Below are 23,172 nucleotides of genomic sequence, written 5' to 3'. Positions count from 1 at the left end.
CCTTGATGACATACTCAGTCAAATGCCATGTTGTGTTGATATTTTAACTTTGTACCACGCAATGCCTGGCGTATATATTACTGAGGTAAACAAGCACTCTATGCCAATCATGGCATTGTATTGCCAGTGTTTGGATACAAATGAAAGGTTTTCCCTAACATTACTTAGATAGGATTTTTTATTGAATGGCGGGTCAGGCTTGATGGGCTGAATGGCCTACTCCTGCTCCTATGTTCCTATGAAACGATTTATTTAGATGAGTGAGGAGAAACTGGTAATGAGACCACAGAAGTGATTCCACAATTGGGTACACCCAGCAGGGACACCCACTCACTTGTGATTTCCCAAGATGAGCTAATTGTGAGCAACATCGCACCCCCCACAGCCACTACTGGGAAAATGCAGAATCACCCCTAACATTCTTTGTTATGGGTCTACTGGTTCCATATAATTTTGGAGTTTTACATCTATATTGAATAGATAATTGGATGGATTAAAAAAAATCTATTTTGTCTCTCTATGGGAAGTTAAATGTTTTGCTGCTAACTGTGTCCACCTACTGTGATTGTTCCTCAGCACTGCTCTCATCTTATATGCTTCTGGATCATTTCAGACTCCTGCAGGGGACATCACAGGCATCAATCACTTTTATTTCCAAATGTGTACGGCTGAATAAGGCTAGGAAACAGTCACATCTGGTTCCTTAAAATCCCACAGCAAGAGCAAACCAGTGCTTTAATATATGCTGACCCTCCATAACTCCTGGATGCCATTCATTATACACAACTGAAACATATGTACCCAACAGAATATAATTGTTTAAGCAATGGTAAAGGATGTTAAGTTGTCATTTCTGATTGCCAAATATCAGGATCATCCTCCTCACACCATAATCTTAAGCTCATCAAAATTGCTGCCTGTATCCCATTCCACACCAATTCCTGCTCACCCATTGTCCCTGTTCTTGCTGACCTACACTGACTCCATCATCCATGTCTCAAATTTAAAATTCACATTCTTGTGTTTAAATCCTTCCATGGCCTCTCTCCTCCCTATCTCTATAACCTGCTTCAGCCTTGCAACCCTCCAAGAACTCTGTGTTCCACTGACTCTGGTCACTTGTGCATCAGCCACTACATTCACCACACAATTTACAGCCATGGGAGTTGGACAGAGAACTAAAATGACAGGCAACCAGAAGGTCGAGGTCACACTTACAGACTGAATGGAGCTGCTTTGCAAAGCAATCACCCAGTCTGCATTTGCTCTCTCCATTGTAGAGGTGACATGCATTATGAGCAGTGAATACAGTATAATAAATTGAAAGAAGTATAAGTATATCACATGGAAGGAGTGTTTGGAGCCTTGAATGATGGAAAGGGAAAAGGTAAAAAGGCATCTCCTGTGCTTGCATGTGGAGGGGCAGTGAGAAGAGGAGGAGGGTGTTGGTGATGCTGTAAGAGTGAACCAGGGTGTCACAGAGGGAAGGATCATTTAAAGATGCTGAAAGAAAGGGGAGGGGAAGATGTGTTTGGTGATGGTATCGTGCTGGAGGTGGCAGAAATGGCAGAGGATGATCTGTTAAATATGGAGGCAGGTAGCATGGAAGATGAAGACAAGGGAAACCCTATCATGGTTTTGGGAGGGAGGGGAAGGGATGAGAGCAGAAGTACAGGAAATGGGATAGGCACAGTTGAGGGGCCCTGTCAACCATATTGGAGGGAAATCCTCGGTTGAGGAAAAAGGAAGACAAACGCAATTGGAATGGAGCAACTCTCCGTACAAGAAGGAGGGTGGAATGATGAGTAATCAAGGCAGCTGAGGGAATCAGCGGGCCGAAGAAGCTTAATCCATTATATTGGAAGAGGGTTGAATACTGAGCTAGTTTCCATGCTCTAGAACTCAACAAATGGAGATCCACATTGTCATGCAGACCACCACCTGCCAAGACTGAGGCACACATTATTTCACCATATGAACATTAAAACTTAAAATTGTGGCTGGGAAGGAAAGAGAGCTTATCACAAGGAATTGCCAGGCCCCTGACTGGAAAGACATTTGCATAGTAACAGACAGTACTTGGAACAGACAAAGGGACCATTCCCTGCTCCAATTTAAATCACAATGGACTTTTGATTACCCGACATTGAAGCATTCCAGGTTAACTGCTAAGATTCCCCAAAACACAGAAGAAGGGTCAGACCAGTTTAGTCACATGACTAACTGACTGTTGGAGTTTTTTGAATTTGAAGTTGCTTAGAGAAAGAAACTCAGAAATCTGTTTGCTCCTGGACTGAGAATACTTCTCTCCTGTCTGCTCTCATCTCTTTCTCACCAGCTTTGGAAGCCATTAAAGACACATGAACCCCAAGAGAGAAAAGTCTCTTCCAGTGAACAAGGTTTAAGAAGAATACTGGGCCTCGACAAAAAGCAAGACTACCTACAATCAAGGACTACAGCGAGCTCGAAGCACAGTAAAACTTCTCTTCAGATCTTGCTTCAAACCTCTCCATTTTATTTTTCTTCTGCTCTTTTCTGTCCCTATTTGCATGTGCGTATCGCGTATGCATGCTGGTATGGGGCACAGCATGTATCTGTAAGTGTTAAGCAAATTAAAGTTTAAGCTTAAGGTTAAATAAATTTCATTTTTCTTCTTTAAACCTAAGAAAGCCTGTTTATGCTCATTTCTTTACCATATAATTGGGAGGTGGTGAACAAGGATTCAGCAAAAGGTAGTTCAAAACACAGTGGGTGGAATTTTATGCCACCCCAATGAGCCGGATGGTGCCAGGGGATGGCGTAAATTGTAGCAGGATGCTCCTGGAGGCTTTCCCGACCCGCTTCCGCCTCTGCCCCCCTTTGTGTAGGGCAGGGGGTGAATAACGGCCTTCCTACCCCGTGCTAATCAAGGCCCTTAAGTGGCCACTTTAAGGCCTTCACCCGCCTCCACCTGGATTTTACGCGTGGCAAGCGGGTGTCCTGGAGCCAGGAAAAGCTGCCTGGGAAAAGCACACAGCTTTTGATCATCTCAGAGGGTGGGTATCTGATTATCGGGCACAAGGTGCACGATGGAAGGCCACCCCCGCTACCCAATCATCCCGAAGACACAACACGCCGCCCCCCCCCACTTCCCCCCAAATGACCAGCCTTGCCTCGTCGGAGTCCGACCAATTACCCATGGTGCGGCAACCAAACCTGACCTGGACTCCCGGCTCCATATCTTTCTCTGCGGTCAGCTGGGCTGCAGTCCCATCAGTAGCCACCGCTCATGGTGATACTGCTGGGATTAAGAAAATGAGCCGAGGCAACAGAATTCTGATGAAAGGTCATTGGTCAGAACCAGACCTGCTCAGTATTTCCAGCATTTCTTGTTTTTGTTTCAGATTTCCAACATCTGCAGTATTTTGCTTCTACACAATTGAAGCAAAACTTCTCTACTCAAATCTTCTTGCAATAAAGGCTAACACAATATTAGCCTTCCTAATTGCTTGCTGCATGAGAACACCCAAATCACTTTGTACATTTCTAATTTCTTACCATTTAAGAAATATTCTGCACAGATAATGTCCCAGTCACTGCCATCACCATCCCCAGACATATTCTGTCCCACCGGCAGGACAGACCCAGCAGAGGTGGCGGCACAGTGGTATACAGTAGGGAGGGAGTTGCCCTGGGAGCCCTCAACATCGACTCTGGACCCCATGAAGTCTCATGGCATCAGGTCAAACATGGACAAAGAAACCTCCTGCTGATTACCACCTACCACCCTCCCTCAGCTGATGAGTCAGTACTCCTCCATGTTTAACAGCACTTGTAGGAAGCACTAAGGGTGGCAAGGGCACAGAATGTACTCTGGGTGGGGGACTTCAATGTCCATCACCAAGAGTGGCTTGGTAGCACCACTACTGACCGAGCTGGCCGAGTCCTAAAGGACATAGCTGCTAGACTGGGTCTGCGCCAGATGGTGAGGGAACCAACAAGAGGGAAAAACATACTTGACCTCGTCCTCACAAACCTGCCTGCCGCAGATGCATCTGTCCATGACAGTATTGATAAGAGTGACCACCGCACAGTCCTTGTGCAGACGAAGTCCCACCTTCACAATGAGGATGCCCTCCATTGTGTTGTGTGGCACTACCACCGTACTAAATGGGATAGATTTTGAACGGATCTAGCAATGCAAAACTGGGCATCCATGAGGTGCTGTGGGCCGTCAGCAGCAGCAGAATTGTACTCAACCACAATCTGTAACCTCATGGCCAGGCATATTCCCCACGCTACCACTACCATCAACCCAGGAGACCAACCCTGGTTCAATGAAGAGTGCAGGTTGGCATGCCAGGAGCAGCAACAGGCAAACCTTAAAATGAGGTGTCAACCTGGTGAAGCTGCAACACAGGACTATCTGCGTGCCAAACTGCATAAGCAGCATGCGATAGACAGAGCTAAGCGATCCCATAACCAATGGATCAGATCTGAGGTCTGCAGTCCTGCCACATCCAGCCGTGAATGGTGGTGGACAATTAAACAACTAACTGGAGGAGGTGGCTCCACAAATATCCCCATCCTCAATGATGGGGGAGCCCAGCACATCAGTTGCAGAAGCATTTGCAACAATCTTCAGCCAGAAGTGCCGAATTGATGATCCATCTCGGCCTCCAGCTGAAGTCCCCAGCATCACAGATGCCAGACTTCAGCCAATTCGATTCACTCCACCTGATATCAAAAACGACTGAAGGCACTGGATACTGCAAAGGCAGTGGGTCCTGACAATATTCCAGCAATAGTAAATGAAGACCTGTATTCCAGAACTTGCCGCGACCCTAGCCAAGCTGTTCCAGTACAGCTTCAACACTGGCATCTACCCTGCAATGTAGAAAATTGCCCAGGTATGTCCTGAACACAAAAAGCAGGACAAGTCCAACCTGGCCAATTACCACCCCATCAGCCTCCTCTCAATCATCAGTAAAGTGATGGAAGGTGTCATTAACAGCACCATCAAGCAGCACTTGGTTAACAACAACCTGCTCAGTGACATTCAGTTTGGGTTCCGCCAGGCCCACTCTCAGCTCTTGACCTCATTACAGCCTTGGTTCAAGCATGGACAAAAGAGCTGAACTCAAGAGGTGAGGTGAGAGTGATTGCCCTAGACATCAAGGCAGCATTTGACCGAGTATGACATCAAGCAGCCCTAGCCAAACTGAGGTCAATGGGAATCAGGGGGAAAACCCTCCGCTGGGTGGTATCATACCTAACACAAAGGTAGATGGTTGTGGTTGTTGGAGGTCAATCATCTGAGCTCCAGGACATCACTGCAGAAGTTCCTCAGGGTAGTGTCCTCGGCCCAACCATCTTCAGCTGCTTCATCAATGACCTTCCTTCAATCATAAGGTCAGAGGTGGGGCTGTTTGCTGATGGTTGCATAATGTTCAACACCATTCGCAACTCCTCAGATACTGAAGCAGTCCATGTAGAAATGCAGGAAGACTTGGACAATATCCAGGCTTGGGCTGATAAGTAGCAAGTAAGATTTGCGCCACACAAGTGCCAGGCAATGACCATCTCCAACAAGAGAGAATCTAACCATCTCCCCTTGACATTAAATGGCATTACCATTGCTGAATCCCCCCACTATCAACATCTTAGGGGCTATCATAGACCAGAAACTGAACTGGAGTAGCCATATAAATACTGTGGCTACAAGAGCAGGTCAGAAGCTAGAAATCCTGCAGCGAGTAACTCACCTTCTGACTCCCCAAAGCCTGTCCACCATCTACAAGGCACAAGTCAGGAGTGTGATGGAATACTCGCCACTTGCCTGGATGGGTGCAGCTCCAACAGCACTCAAGAAGCTCGACACCATCCAGGACAAAGCAGCCCTCTTGATTGGCACCCCATCCACAAACATTCATTCCCTCCACCACCAATGCACAGTGGCAGCAGTGTGTACCATCTACAAGATGCACTGCAGCAACGCACCAAGGCTCCTTAGACAGCACCTTCCAAACCCGCGACCTCTACCAACTAGAAGGACAAAGGCAGCAGATACATGGGAACACCACCACCTGCAAGTTCCCCTCCAAGTCATACACCATCCTGACTTGGTAGTATATCGCCGTTCCTTCACGGTCGCAGGGCCAAAATCCTGGACTCCCTTCCTATAGGGACTGTGGTTGTACCTACCCCACATGGACAGCAGCTGTCCAAGAAGGCAGCTCACCACCACCTTCTCAAGGGTATTATGGATGGGCAATAAATGCTGGCCTGGCCAGCGACGCCCACATCCCATGAATGAATAAAATAAAACATCTATTCCCCCTACCAAAGTGGATAACCTCACATTTTTAAGGTGGAACTGCACCCATTCAGGCAAGTGGAGAGTATTCCATCATACTCCTGACTTGTGCCTTGTAGATGGTGGACAGTCATTGGGGAGTCAGGAGGTGAGTTACTTGTGGCAGAATTCCTAGCCTCTGACCTGCTCTTGTGGTCACAGCATTTATGTGGCTGGTCCGGTTCAGTTTCTGGTCCATCTAAAAGGGTACTGCATAAGTGGCACAGTGGTGCATTTGTTAGCACCACAGCCTCATAGCTCCCGTGACCAGGGTTCAGTTCTGGGTACTGCGTGTGTGGAGTTTGCAAGTTCTCTCTGTGACTGTGTAGGTTTCCACCGGGCGCTTCAGTTTCCTCCCACAGCCAAAGACTTGCAGATTGATAGGTAAATTGTTTAGAGATACAGCACTGAAACAGGCCCTTCGGCCCACCGAGTCTGTGCCGACCATCAACCACCCATTTATACCAATCCTACACTAATCCCATATTCCTACCACATGCCCACCTGTCCCTATATATTTCCCTACCACCTACCTATACTAGGGGAAATTTATAATGGCCAATTAACCTATCAGCCTGCAAGTCTTTGGCATGTGGGAGGAAACCGGAGCACCCGGAGGAAACCCACGCAGACACAGGGAGAACTTGCAAACTCCGCACAGGCAGTACCCAGAATCGAACCCGGGTCCCTGTTGCTGTGAGGCTGCGGTGCTAACCACTGCGCCACTGTGCCGCCAGTGTAAGTAGGGGATGTGGTAGGGGATATGGGATTAATGTAGGATTAGTATAAATGGGTGGTTGCTGGTCAGCACAGACTTGGTGGGCTAAAGGGCCTGTTTCTGTGCTGTATTTCTCTATGATTCTAAGATAAGAACTTGTGGTGTTGGGGATAATATGTTAGCATAGATAGAGGATTTGCTAAGTAACAGGAAGAAGAGAGTTGGGATAAATAGGTCATTTTCAGGTTGACAAACTGTAACTAGTGCTGTGCCAGAGGCACCAATGTTGGGGCCTCAGCTATTTAAAATCTTTAGTTCTGACATGGATGAAGGGACTGAGTATGTTACATACAAACATATGAACATATGAATTAGGAGCGAAGTAGGTCATTCGGCTCCTCGATCATTCAATAAGATCATGGCTGATCTGTTTGTGTTTTGAAATCCATGTTCTCATCTACCCCCGATAACCCTTGATTCCCTTGCCTAACAAGAATCTATCTACCTTCACCTTAAAAATATTCACTGACCCCACCTCCACCACCTTCTGAGGCAGAGAATTCCAAAGTCACACAACCCTTAGAGAGAAAAAAATTTTCCTCATCTCTGTCCTAAAAGAGTGATCCATAATTTTAAAACAGTGCCCCCTAGTTCTGGACTCACCCACAAGAGGAAACATCCTCTTCACATCCACCTTCTCAAGACCATTCAGGATCTTATAAACTTCAATCAAGTCTTCCTTCACTCTTCTGAACTCCAGTGAAAACAAGCCCAGTCTGTCCAACCTTTCCTTATAAGACAACCTGCTCATTCCAGGTATCAATCGAGTAAACCACTTCTGAACCGCCTCCAATGCATTTACATCCTTCCTTAAATCAGGAGACCAAAACTGCACACAGTATTCAAGATGTGGTCTCACCACTTCCCTGTATAACTGAAGCATAACATCCTTACTTGCAGCCACATTTGCTGATGATACAAAGATAGGTCGGAAAGCAAGTTGTGAGAAGGACATAAAGAGTCTGTAAATGGATATTGTTATGAACGCTAGACTTTGTAGTATGGTTCTGTTTTAAAAACTGTGATCTTTAATGCAGTGTAAAATGGACATTCAGAGGAAACATGTGACTTCATACTAAATCTGCCCAGGGACAAGCTAGGGGTCTTGGTTATCGTAAAAACAAAAAACCCAGACCCTTTTGAAAGCAAAAATGCAACACCTAAAAGACATTGGGTTTCACTCTCCCAGACTCACAGATTGTAAACGGGGAGCCAGGAGCTCTAAAATGCAGATTGGAGTTGCAATTCTTACCATCTTGGGAGAGAGTGGCTTAGTGATAATGTCACTGAACTAGTAATCTGGAGGACCAAGCTAATGTGGTAGAGACACGGGTTCAAATCCCACCATGGCAGCAGGTGGAATATATGTTCAATTAATTAATAAAGATCTGGAATTGAAAGCTAGTCCTAGTAATGGTACTATGAAACCAGCATTGATTGTTGTAAAACTTGCCCCACTCAGTACAGGCATCTCCTATTCATAACTTTAAACATGGATTATTTGTTTGAAATGAGCCACAATGGACATTAAAAGTGGGCATGGGCTGCAAAGATAGCCACCGAAAGTCAGATGACTTTGACTTGTGTATTCAAGAACTGACTCACTGTCTGAGAGGACAGAAGAATACCTTCTAAACTAAGAGGTGTCATCAACACCCATCCTGAAACCATCGGGAGACATTCCTGAATTGAATGATTTTCTCCTGAAACAAAGAAGGTGACTGTCTTAACCCTCTTCAGGATGAATGTCTTAGAACAATAAATGGGATGAGGCTCTTCAACCTAAATCCCTACCATATTTGGAAAAGGAACTGTGAAAAGTCACATGATGGGGCAGCCATGTTGGTCTCCTTTTAAAAATCAGGCTGCAGAAAAAGCAGAAGGCTGTAACATCTTTGGCTGTCCAAAACTGTTCCTTTTCAAGTTCACCTCTTACCTTCCAGGAGCAGAGCGGAGAGGACCGGAGCGGACCTTTGGGGAGAACGCCGGGAGCGGAGCCTATAAATCGACCCCGAGGATTGAGGCCCAGTCTCTTACCTTCCCGGAGTGGAGAGGAGCTCTTACAGCGTGCCGGAGTTTTGAAAAAAAAGGCAAACAGTGACGTCAGAGGAGAGCTGCAAGGTGATTGGTTAGTGAGTAGCAGCTGTCAGAATATCTTAAAAAAATAAGGGGAAAGTTGTTTTTTTTTGGAAACAAAGCCTCTGGTGATAAGGTGAGTACTGCTAAAGTGTTTTTTTTTAAGGACTTTAGATGTAAGTGGGTAGAACAAGGCCCTCAGTGTAATTAGTATTTGTTAATTCAGGGAGTAACTAATTAATCTGAGGGTAAGTCATGGCAGGAGAGCTCAGCCCCATGAAATGATCCATCTGCGCTATGTGGGAAATCAGGGACGCTTCCAGTGTCCCTGATGACCATGTGTGCAGGAAGTGTATCCACCTGCAGCTACTGGCTACCCGCATTACAGAGCTGGAGCTGCGGGTGGATTCACTGTGGACCATCTGCGATGCTGAGGACGTCATGGATAGCACGTTTAGTGAGGTGGTCACACCACAGGTAGTATCTGCACAGGCAGAAAATAGATGGGTGACCACCAGTCTGAGTAGTAGGTGCAGCCAGGTAGTGCAGGAGTCCCCTGTGGCCATCCCCCCTTGGTACTAACGACATAGGCAGGAAGAGAGATGAGGTCCTGCAAAGTGACTATAGGGAGTTAGGCAGAAGGTTAAAAAGCAGAACCTCCAGGGTTGTAATCTCAGGATTACTCCCTGTGCCACGTGCTAGTGAGGGTAGGAATAGGAGGATTAGGCAACTGAATGTGTGGCTGAAGAGCTGGTGTAGGCGGGAGGGCTTCAGCTACTTGGATCATTGGGATCTCTTCTGGTGCAGAGGTGACCTGTACTAGATGGACAGGTTGCATCTAAACTGGAGGGGGACCAATATCCTTGCAGGGAGGTTAGCTAGTACTACTCGGGAGGGTTTAAACTAGTCTTGCATTCTCTCCGATGAGATAGTTGAGGCAAATGTCGAGGTTAAAGCAAGCAAGTCCAGTAGGTAGGCCGGGCATAGGCAGGACAGGGAGCGTGGAAGGTGTGGTAAGCTAAACTGCATTTACTTTAAATGCAAGAAGCCTTACAGGTAAGGCAGATGAACTCAGAGCGTGGATAGGTACATGGGATTGTGATATTATAGCTATTATGGAAACGTGGTTGAGGGATGGGCAGGACTGGCAGCTCAATGTTCCGGGGTGCCGATGCTTCTGGCGTGACAGAGGTGGAGGTAAGAGAGGAGGGGGAGTTGCACTATTGATTAGGGAGGACATCAAAGCAATACTTAGAGAGGATATCCCGGGGGGAATGTCCAGCGAGGCCATATGGGTAGAACTTAGAAATAAGAAAGGGGTGATCACTTTGATGGGATTATACCATAGGCCCCCCAATAGTCAGAGGGAAGTGGAGGAGCATATATCGAGGGAAATCACAGATAGGTGTAGGAATTATAGGGTTGTAATAGTAGGTGATTTTAACTTCCATAATATTGACTGGGATTGCCTTAGTGCTAAGGGATCAGATGAGGAAGAATTTGTTAAGTCTGTCCAGGATAGTTTTCTGAAGCAGTATGTGGATGGCCCTACTAGAGAAGGGGCTACACTCGGCCTCCTCTTTGGAAATGAGGATGGGCAGGTGGTTGATGTGTCAGTGGGGGAGCACTTTGGAACCAGTGACCATAACGCCAAAGACTTGCAGGTTGATAGCTAAATTGGCCATTAGCAATTGCCCCTAGTATAGGTAGATGGTAGGGAAATATAGGGACAGGTGGGGATGTGGTAAGAATATGGAATTAGTGTAGGATTAGTATAAATGGGTGGTTGATGGTCGGCACAGACTCGGTGGGCCGAAGGGCCTGTTTCAGTGCTGTATCTCTAAACTAAATTAAACTAAACTCTATTAGCTTCAAGATATTTATGGAAAAGGATAGGACTGGTCCTCAGGTTGAATGCTTAATTGGGGGAAGGCTAATTTCGATTACATCAGACAGGAACTCTCAAAAGTTGAATGGGAGAGGCTGTTTACAGGTAAAGGGACATCTGGCAAGTGGGAGGCTTTTAAAAGTGAGATAGGAAGAGTTCAGGGCCGGCATGTTCCTGTTAGATGGAAGGGCAAGGCTGGAAGTTTAGGGAACCTTGGTTGACGAGGGATATTGAGGGTCTGGTCAGGACAAAGAAGGAGGCATATGTCAGGTATAGGCAGCTGGGATGGAGCGAGTCCCTCGAGGAGTATAGGGGATGTAGGACTACACTTAAGAAGGCAATTAGGAGGGTGAAAAGGGGCCATGAGATTTCCCTGGCAGAAAAGATAAAGGAGAATCCTAAAAGATTCTATAAATATATTGAGTAAAAGGGTAGCTAGGGAGAGAGCAGGTCCTCTTAAGGATAAGTGTGACAATCTATGTGTGGAGCAACGGGAAATGGGCGAGGTCTTAAATAAATATTTCTGTTCGGTATTTACCGTGGAGAAGGTCATGGAAGCTAGTGAGATCAAGGGAAGGAACAGCGATATCCTGGAGCATATCAACGTTACAAAGGAGCAAATGTTGGAGGTCCTGAAGCGCATTAAGGTGGATAAATCCCCAGGGCCTGACCAGGTGTATCCTAGGATGCTTTGGGAAGCAAGGGAGGAGATTGCTGGAGCCCTGGCAGAGATTTTTGTATCATCGTTAGCCATGGGTGAGGTACCGGAAGACTGGAGGATAGCTAATGTTATTCCTTTATTTAAGAAGGGTAGCAGGGATAAGCCAGGGAGCTACAGGCTGGTGAGCCTTACATCAGTGGTGGGAAAGTTATTGGAAGGAATTCTGAGAGACAGGATTTATATGCATCTGGAAAGGCATGGTCTGATTAGGGATAGTCAGCATGGCTTTGTGCGTGGGAAATCATGTCTCATGAATTTGATTGAGTTTTTCGAGGAGGTGACCAAGAGGATTGATGAGGGCAGGGCGATAGACGTGGTCTACATGGACTTTAGCAAGGCCTTTGACAAGGTCCCGCATGATAGGCTGGTCCAGAAAGTTCGAACACATGGAATCCAAAGTGAGCTAGCAAATTGGATACAAAATTGGCTTGGTGATAGGAGGTAGAGGGTGGTAATGGAGGGTTGTTTTTCAGATTGGAGGCCAGCGACCAGTGGTGTGCCGCAGGGATCGGTGCTGGGCCCTCTGTTGTTTGTCCTATATATTAATGACTTGGATGTGAATGTAAGGGACATGATTAGTAAGTTTGCAGATGACACCAAAATTGGTGGTTTAGTGGAAAGCGAAGAAGGTTGTCTAAGGTTACAACAGGATATAGATCAACTGGGAAAGTGGGCAAGGGATTGGCAAATGGAATTCAATGCAGACAAGTGTGAAGTGATGAAACCAGGGCAGGACATGTACAGTGAATGGCAGGGCCCTGGGGAGTGTTGTTGAGCAGAGAGACCTTGGGGTGCAAGTACATAGTTCTCTGAAAGTGGCAACACAGGTAGACAGGGTGGTGAAGAAGGCGTATGGCATGCTTGCCTTCATCGGCCGAGGCACTGAGTACAAGAGTTGGACGTCATGTTACAGTTATTAGGCCGCATTTGGAGTACTGTGTGCAGTTCTGGTCGCCGCACTACAGGAAAGATGTGATTAAGCTAGAGAGAGTGCAGAAAAGATTCACAAGGATGTTTCCTGGTTTGGAGGGCTTGAGTTATAAAGAGAGATTGGATAGTCTGGGTCTGTTTACCCTGGAGCGAGGGAGGCTGAGAGGGGACATGATAGAGGTATATAAAATTATGAGAGGCATAGATAGGGTAGATAGCCAGAGTCTGTTTCCCATGGTAGGGGTGACTAAAACTAGAGGGCATAGATTTAAGGTGAGCGGGAGGAGATTTAAAGGGGATCAAAGGGGTAAATTTTTCACACAAAGAATAGTGGGTATCTGGAATGAGCTGCCAGAGGAAGTGGTGGAGGCAGGAACAGTAGCAACATTTAAGAGGCATCTGGACAGGTACTTGAATGAGCAAGGCATAGAGGGATATGGAATTAATGCAGGCAGGTGGGATTAGTATTGATAGGCATTATGGTCGGCATGGATGCGGTGGGCCGAAGGGCCTGTTTCTATGCTGTACGACTCTATGACTCTATGACTAGTACAGAAAACCAACCGCCTAAGTGTTAAAACTACGAGCAAGTAACTTTGTGACCTTTTGAAAATCCACCTCTTCGAGAGAATCCTGCAACGACTTCAATATATAACTCCCGCTATCGAATTCATCTAACTACATTTCAGGAGTGAAAACGCCTTTTTCATTGGGCCCGCAACGCATGCCTTTTTCCCCAAGCCGAGCCAAATCATGTGACTTATGAACTATCCCTTTGCCTGTAATTTGTGAAAGTGCACTATCTTCTTTGACGGCTTTCTTTCTTAAGTGTATTTGTGTGTGTGTGTGTGTGTGTATATGAGTGGTGAGTGACTGATGTAGCATTAGATTTTCAGGGTGAATGTGTGAATAAAAATAATCCTCTTTATTTAAACCCATGAAAAGTGTACTGCTGGTTATTCAAATTGGCTATATAATCAGGGGTTAAGAAACACAAACATCTTCCTTTCCAGAACTCACTGATTGCAGACGGAAAAGGGAAAAAGAACTGGGGTTTCAGTTCTCTCTCAATTCTGCCCGTAACAAACCCATCTGGTTTACTAATGTCCTTTATGGAAGGAAATCTGCAGTACTTACCTGGTTTGGCCTGCATGTGACTCCAGGCCCACAGAAATGTGGTTGACTCTTAACTGCTCTCTGAAATGGCCGAGCAAGCCACTCAGTTGTCAAGGGCAATTAGGGATTGTCATAAAATGCTTACCTTGCCAGTGATGCCCACATTCCATGAAAAAAGGAAGGCCCAGGTGATTTTGCTGGGGTCAGAATTATGGTCTCTGAGAATTGTCAAAGGCAAACAACTATTGACTTCCGATCTGAATAAATTTGACAGGCGTCCCTAGGTCTGAGGGCTGAAAGGAAGATCAGCAGAACGGGACAACCTAAAGAGAGAAAGATCAATGGATTGTTTCTGGGAAACGGCTGCTGTCAGATCACTGATACAACAAAAGACTGGTAAGATTTGAATCTGTTTGGAAAGTTGAGGTTTGTGGAGGAGAAAAGACCAATGGGGTCACTAGAGATTGCCTTATCACAGAATCGCAGATTTGTTACCACACAGAAAGAGGCCATTTGGCCTGTCGTCTCTGCACTGGCTCTCTGAAAATGCAGTTTTCCTAGTGCCATTCCCCGGCCTTCTCCCCATAGGCCTGCACATTCTTCCTTTTCAGATAACAATACAATTTCCTCTTGAATGCCTTGATTGAACCTGCCTCCACCACACTCTCAGGCAGTGCAATTATTAATGGAAGTCCAGTTGAATATACATGGAAGCAGTAAGTGAAGAGGACATTTGCTTTGAAAAGGACACAGGGAAATCCATCTCATTGTAGCTGGGAGGATTTTGGGACTTTGAACCTCAAAAATACCTTTTCAATGAGAACACTGTTACGTATAAATGTGGTATGAGGTTTTTGAGTGTGTTGAAATGGGAAATACCTTTCTGTGTAATTTAGTTTATTAGATATCTACTGATTACTGTTTAGTTAATGTCAATTTCTTGTTTATTTGCTATAGTAAAAGTCTTAACATGTGAAATCTTGGCATGTAATTCTTTAATAGGTCTGGGAAGTTCATATCTCTTGTTTTAAAGTTAGTGGTCTCTATTGAGGTCGTAACAGGTTAAGTGAGTGGGCAAAAATTTGGCAGATGGAGTATAATGTAAGGTGGTCCACTTTGGTGGGAAGAATAGAAAAGGAGAATATTATTTAAATGGAGAGAGACTACAGAGTGCTCAGTACAGAGGGATCTGGATGTCCTCGTGCGTGAATCACAAAAGGTTAGCATGCAGATACAGCAAGTAATTAGGAAAGCAAATAGAATGTTGGCCTTTATTGCAAGAGGCATAGAGTTTAAAAGTAGGGAAGTCTTGCTACAAATGTACAGAGTATTTTTTGAGACCACACGTAGAGAACTGCATGCAGTTTTGGTCCGGAATTTTACGCCATCCCAACTAGCCGGGTGGTGGCGGGGGGTGGTGGGGTAGCGTAAAATGGAGCAGGAGGCTCCGGGAGGCGCTCCTGGTGCGCTCCCGTCTCCGCCCCTCTTTATGTAGGGTGAGGCGGTTGAAAAATGGGCCACCCGCCCCAAAGGGCCTTCATCCACCTCTACGGGGATTTCACCTATGGCAATTGGCCGCCCCTGCTTCCTCAACCACTCCCAGGACTCAAGACACCCCCCCTTCCCCCCAAACGACCGCCCTTGCCTCACCGGGGCCCGACCATTCAGCCCCTGGTGAGGCAACCCTAACTTACCTGCACTCCTGGCTTCATGTCCTCGGCTGGGCTGCAGTCCCAGCAGTGGCCACTACTCCCAGTGGCGCCGGCAGCTCAATGAGGCAAAACTTCCTCCCTTCAGCTGGTGGAAGTACCACCTCGGAACAATTAAAGCCCGGGAACCTGTAAAATGCAGGACAGATCCCCAGGCTAGGTGGAAGCAGGGTCGCCACCGACGTTTATGTGGGTGGCCAGCTCCCATCCACCTGACGTAAAATCCAGCCCTTGGTCTTCTTATCTAAGGAGGGATATATTTGCATTGGAGGCAGTTCAGAGAGGGCTCATTAGGTTGATTCCTGGGATGAAGGGGTTGCCTTATGAAGAAAGGTTGAACAGTTTAGACCTATACTCATTGGAGTTTAGAAGAATGAGAGGTGATCTTATTGAAAGATATAAGATTCTGAGGGGGCTTGACAGGGTAGATGCTGAGAGGATGATGCCGCTCATGGGGGAACCTAGAACTAGGGGGCAAAGTTTCAAAGTAAGGGGTATCCCATTTAAAACAGTAATGAGGAGGAATGAGGGTCATTAATCTTTGGAATTCTGTACCCCAGAGAGCAGTGGAGGCCTGGTCATTGAATTGTCAAGAAAACGTGCTATGCTGAATGAGGACTTTTTAATTTATTAGTTGGAAACCTACTTTAAACTTTTAAAAATGAAAGCTGGGATCCTACATTTAACTTTTAAAAAGCTGGCAGCCAAAATGGCCACCACAATTTGCATTGAAACATCTCAAATTCCAGGACATCAAATTGGAGACACATGTCTAACAAGGCTCCCATCCAGGACAATAACTGAGTAGTTATCCAGTATCACCCTCATTAGCGGGACATTCAAAGCCATCTTGAAGCATTCATTAGTGGTGATGTACCTCCAGGAGAATCATTGAAACAATGAGATCGAAGAGAGATTGAGAATTCCCAGACTTGAATCTAATTAAATTGCAAACAAAGACACTGGACAATCATGTGACTGCCTCCCCATCTGTGAATGGGACAGCACTGTCTCGTTAGACATATTTATTTTTCTTAAATTTCTGATGTTTGTAGCCTTTTGCTACAAAGGAACAAGCTCCTGAGACTTTGAGCGCAGTACCCATGGAGAGGTGTCTCTTTTGCGCTTTCTGTCTCTCCCAAGGTGACCTTGGGGTGTTCTAAACTTGCCTGCTGGCTGGAAAAGATCCAAGCAAAGATCCCCAGGAAGAAGACCACCTGCTCACTGTCTCCAAGAATATCTACCAACCAAAAACGTCAGAACTCCAGATTCAGCCAGAAGACAACTGAATTAACAGACACCACAGACAGAATATTAATTTTATTTATTTTGGACTCTAATCCAACCCAAACTATTCCTCTCCACTCTGTAATCTATTTGTGTGTGTATGATTCTCGTGCATGTGTGTGAGTGAAAGTATAGCATAGTTTATTATTTTATCTAGATCGGGTTTTTGGTTAAGTGCAATAAACTCACCTCTTTCTTGTTTAAACTCAAGAAGACCTGTCCGATTGTTTTTTTTTAATGTTCACAACAAAGGCAGAAAGGTAAAACACTCACTGAAATGATAAGCACATCCACACTTTAAAAAGGAATAAACCCTATTGTAGTCAAACATGGAAAAAGACAAGATGGGAGACTGGCGACCCCCTCCTCACCTGATGGTAACAGAATATATTCAAGGCTGCGTTAGATAGATTTTTGATCTATAAGGCAATAAAGGGTAATGGTGGGGGGCGGGGGGGGGGGGGTGGGGGTTGCGGGCAGGAAAGTGGAGTTAAGGCCACAATCAGATCAGCCGTGATCTTATTGAATGGCGGAGCAGGCTCAACAGGCCTACTCCTGCTTCTATTTCTTATGTTCTTGTGTTCTTATGGAGCTTAACCTACAGGCTTAGTTGCACACTTTAGAGGTGATTCTGCAATTTCCCAAGATGTGCTTCTATCAATTATTGATGAAAAATCACAGACTGCATGTCCACAAGTTCCTGAGATGCCCTTCTGAGTCATGATTCCCACTGGAAGTGCCAGATAACCGAATCAGCCCTCTTTTTTGTCTGCTAAAATGATATGAGTTGATAGATATTGCATTTGCAATTTATAAAGGGATATGAGGATAGTGTGGGAAAAAGGCATTGAAGTGAAAGATCAGCCATGATCATATTGAATGGCGGGGCAGGCTCGATGGGCTGAATGACCTACTCCTGCTCTTATGTTCCTTTTAGATTAGATTAGAGATACAGCACTGAAACAGGCCCTTCGGCCCACCAAGTCTGTGCCGACCATCAACCACCCATTTTTATACTAATCCCATATTCCTACCAAACATCCCCACCTGTCTCTATATTTCCCTACCACCTACCTATACTAGTGACAATTTATAATGGCCAATTTACCTACCAACCTGCAAGTCTTTTGGCTTGTGCGAGGAAACCAGAGCACCCGGAGAAAACCCACGCAGACACAGGGAGAACTTGCAAACTCCACACAGGCAGTACCCAGAATCGAACCCGCGTCCTTGGAGCTGTGAGGCTGCGCCACTGTGCCACTGTGTCTATGTTCCTATTGCTTTCAGATTTTTCTTAACTCCTGTTTCGAAATGCACCACAGATGTCAGATGAAACTACAGGAAAAGAAAAATTAGAATTTTGAATCGTTATTCCACAAATGGAAATGTGGGTAGTTTCTTTGTCGCGAGGCTTTGACGATGGGACTTATTTAGTTCATTTTTCTTCGGAATAAGAACTGTGTTGACCAAAACAGTTATTGTCTATTGAAAATGAACTAGCTGGCAAAGATAAATTTAAGTTTAAATGACAACAAGATAAATAATTGATGACCTTATAGATAGGATATCAATAGAAAAAAAATTCAGTTAATTCTAAACATAGTCTTACAGAATAAGAATCACGAACAGTTTCCTTTATGGGTCACAGAAACTGATAACTTCTAAAGTAAATCAAAAATAGTTCTTATTTCATGTGATAAGGAAATGACTGTGTATGAATGATAGATTAGGTTTTAATTATTTTCTTATTGGGCCAGATTTAATATATTGTGCAGCAATGTTTATTTATGATTTACCAACAAATGGAAAATTATACAGTAGAAATGTTACAACTATTTTTGAAGAATCTTTAGTTTGTGGGTGTGCAGTCTGTGATTTTTCATCAATACTGGATAGAAACACACCTCAGGAAATTGCAGAATTACACATTAAGTATTTTTCATCTTTCTAAAAAATCTGAATTTCTACCTTGTTCTCTGTGTGTTTGAAAAAATGTAGGTACTTCCTACATAAATTGCTTCATGTAATTAAATTCTAAGGAGCATAACCGTATAAAAGTGTTAGCATTGTAAAACCTTTCAAAGTTAAATTATTGTCGAAAAAAGCAACCATTTATTGTTTTCATCAGTGCAAATAGACAAAGAGATTATTCAGAGAAAAAATATAGTACTACTTTAGCAACTGTTTGACTATCATTGCACTTAAGGATAAATAGATGCCAGACAAGTTAACTCCTCAGCATCACCAAACTATGATATGTGTGTTTTCTGGGTGAAAAATTTTACTTTGAGACATCCAGTGGAGCAGGCTATTTTGATTAGAATTCAGCCTAGAGAGATAGCTCCCTTTGGGTGGCGCAGTGGTTAGCATGCAGCCTCACAGCTCCAGTGACCCAGGTTCAGTTGTAGGTACTGCCTGTGCAGAGTTTGCAAGTTCTCCCTGGGGTTTCTGCTGGGTGCTTTGGTTTCCTCCCACAGCCAAAGACTTGCAGGTTGATAAGTAAATTGGCCATTGTAAATTGCCCCTGGGGTAGGGATGTGGTAGGGAATATGGGATTAATGTAGGATTAGTATAAATGGGTGGTTGTTGGTCAGCACAGACTTGATGGGCCAAAGTGCCTGTTTCAGTGCTGTATCTCTAAATAACTAGATGAAGTGTGATTGAAAATCAGACCACTCCTGACATTACAGCAAACCTCAGGTAAATGAGGAAATGGTTGAATGACTGGGAAGGGACATAACCAAGCCAGGAGGTAGTATTAGCAATGGGCTAGTAGCAGCAGGATCATCTGGCTGTGGAGATTGTGATGCCTAGAATGTGAGCTTTGGCGTTGGTTATGTGAGTATTTTCTGGTATGCTATGTTGTGCAATTGTCCTCTGGAAACTGGATAATCCAGGTTTCAGATTGAAAAACAAATGTTGCCAATAATTGGTTACTGTGCAGATGGACTGCATTTTCTTGGGCTTTTCCTGCTTTGACGGAGGTTCAGCAAAACTCTATGGGCTAGATTTTACCAAGGCCATGACATTGGGCTCCGTGGCAGGGGGGGTGGGGCTGGAAGATGGTTCCGGCAGTGGCCCACCACGGAGGCTGTGCCAGGAGGGCCCGGCCCGATCCTCCTGGCAGCGAGGGTCCGTGGCGGCAACCACCACCCCAACCACCCCCCCCCCCACCCAACCCCTCTGCTGGGCGATGGGACCTGGATTTAAATATTTAAATTAATTAGTTGAATAAATTTAAATCAACTTACCCTGAATCTTCTGGGCCCGCCACAATCTTCAGTGTGGCAGCTGCACTCCCGTGCCTTCAATTCCCTGTCTGGGGAAAGCAGGCATGATGCTGGTGGGGAGGGGGAGGAGTTATGTGCTTACTTCAGGTGGGGACGGGGTCAAATAAGCATCATCAGTGTAGAGGATAGTGGGAAGGAGTGCACTTTCAATTTTGTGCAGACTTATGGTGGGGGGAAGGTCAGAATTCAGAGGTAGGTTTTTTGGGGAGGGAGAAAGGGCAAATACTCACTGCAGTTTTTATTGGGGATTGGAAAGGGGCATTACAATTTTATTCTGTAAATTTTGGAGGGGGGGGGGGGTTCACTTGAAAAATTCAAATTTGCTGGCAGGGCTAGCTGCCCTTTAAAAATGGCCTCAGCGCCCGCGCACAGGCAGCTGATGCCACTGCCGGCGATGGACAGCCCACCCCCTCCACAAGATTGGGAGGGGGGGCGGCGGGTCACCCCAGCTATTTAAATGAGCTGCGGAGCAGGAGACCACGGCGGCTCTTCGGTGTGCAGCCTGCATATGTGGGACGCCATATTTTGAGCTCGTCGCCAGAAGCGACGGCAGGCACTTAAAATCCAGTCCTATGAGTGTAATTGGAAGTTCTATTAAAGCTACGGCGATGGGTTGAGAAAAGGTGTTTTGCCACCTACGAGTCTTCAAAGTATGGTGTCCTTCCTGCAAAGCAGGTAAAACTATCCATAAAGCAGGCCAACTTTTGTCACAGATTAAACCTTTCACTCAGTAAGGTGCAGGGAAAGTACAAGACTTTAGTGGATAAAGGTCTTCTGGGCTAAAAATGCATGACAGCTGTAGCCAGCATCAATCGTCTTGTTTGGTTACTGATTGAAATTTGGACCTAGCCTGTTTTATTTCATGATATTATGGAATCTAATCATGATCTCGGCCCTGGCCGTTATCTTTTGCTTAGCTAAATTCATCATTGTACTGGGAAAATGTGCCTTTCTAGTAGATTTTTCTATTTTAGCTTTAAAGTTTATGCTTCGCACATCTGAATTAACAAAAATTTCTTTGGGTCAAGATACTTATTTCCGACTTGTTCAAGTAACAAACTCTAATTGTTACTATCCTGTTTTGATTGCTTTAAAACACTTTGCTAAACTTGAGATGCTGAAAGGAAATTGTAATAACATTTGTATCTGTTTACAAGTTCTTCATGTTTAACAAATAGTTCCTGTACAGGCCCAAATTTCCAACATAAAGAATTTTACCCCCATTGTATTTCCAAATTTTATGCAGTTATGTAATTGTATGTTTAGTGAACTTTATACTTTTGTTGAAATAACATGTGTTGTACTTTCTTGGATGTGGTACGCTGCAATAGACACTACATACAGAAAACAGTTTGCTTTTAGTTATCTGAAGTAGCTCATAGTCTTAGAAAAATAGGGTTAATAATTATAATTTCACAATCAATTAAACCATATTTTCTCAAACCAAGACATCAAAGGAAAACACTGAAGTCCACATAAAATTTATGTAATTATTAGCTCATATACTCAATCAAATAATTAACCTGACTTCTGTCTGCTGATTTCATGGGAAATTGCAATCTGTATGAACTATTTGAAAATGTATATTAAAAATGGTTTAAGATGATTACAATCCATTAGTGCATTAATTTCATATTGTATTATAACAACTGCTGAAGTTCATTATGTCACAAATGATATAAGATCCCTCAACTATATTTTCTCTTCCATGCACAATGATATTGCTGGAATGACATGGATCACTATAGCTTTTATTTGACATTAATACTTACGTGTAACTTCTATGGTTTTAATTTTCCTTACTTAAATGTGATATAAATAGAAAACATGATAAGGATTTCTGGGTTACCAGTAATATCCCATTTATGGCTGACTTGGCCAGAACTCACATGTCTCTGTTACTTATCAGCAGATAGCTTTTAACTTTTAGTTGGTCGACCAACCATTCTGAGTAGCATCAATTGACGCATAGGTCTCATTTGGATCTGACCGACGAGCTGTGACTGCCTAACAGGAACTCCTGAAGAATCCCTTTAGATTTGGGCCACAGCAGTGTTGACTAGCTGGATGCCCACGGTAGCTGTAGGGTGAACCTGGGCAGGGGGGAGGCAACGTTGATGGGGCAATCCCTGGCGAGTGGTCCACAGCATTATTGTCGGGCATGGTGTAACACTCCATCCATTACAGATAATGTATTAAGGAGTATATTATGAATAGTCGTTTGGTAGTACAGAACTTGAGTATTGCTGAAAATAGAGACATGTTGTCAAAGTTTTTCGTCTTGCACTCATCAGGACAATCTGCAAGAATATGTATGGGAAAACAACAACTTTATCCTGTATGAGAAGAGAGTGCTGATTGGTTGGCAAGTGAACTCTGATTGGTAGAGGCACTGCCATGGAGAATGCACCAGTTTACAGTGACTGACAGTTAACTGCCTAGCTTTGTTTGAAATTTAAACCAGGCAGCTTGACTCTGATTGGTCAAGGCATTGCCCTGAGGAATGAACCAGTGAATGGCTGTCACTTATTTTGTTCAGCTGAAACAGGCACAATGTTTGTACATATTCTTTCTGTCTGCAAAGAACAGGGCCCTATGTACTGATATATGTAGCTTCCAGTACGCGCAGAACATTCAGTATAAAGTTGTTGTTTTCCCGTACATTGGTATTCTTGTGGATTGTCCTGATGATTGCAAGATGAAAAGCTTCGACAACATGTCTCTATTTTTAGCAATACACAGAATATTATGAATATATGAAAAGTTTAAAATAGTTGAGAGGATATAACCATAAGACGCAGGAGGGAGCTTAATTATGGAGAATGAAAGTATGTTGAAGATATTAAATAAATATTTCACATCAGTGGAAGTGAAAATGGAGGTGAACAGAGAAAGATATGGAATAATTGTCAGAGATAACAGTGGAAAATATTTTTTTTTCTAAATAAAGATTAGCAGAACTCAAGGTGGAAAAGTTGCCAGCCCATTGTTATTGAATTTGCTTCCACCATCCTTTCAGGCAGTGCATCCCAGATCATAATAA

Source organism: Heterodontus francisci, chromosome 5 (genome assembly GCF_036365525.1).
Source record: "Heterodontus francisci isolate sHetFra1 chromosome 5, sHetFra1.hap1, whole genome shotgun sequence".
NCBI lineage: Eukaryota > Metazoa > Chordata > Chondrichthyes > Heterodontiformes > Heterodontidae > Heterodontus > Heterodontus francisci.
The sequence above is the reverse complement of the archived record's forward strand: the minus strand, read 5'-3'. Positions refer to the sequence as shown.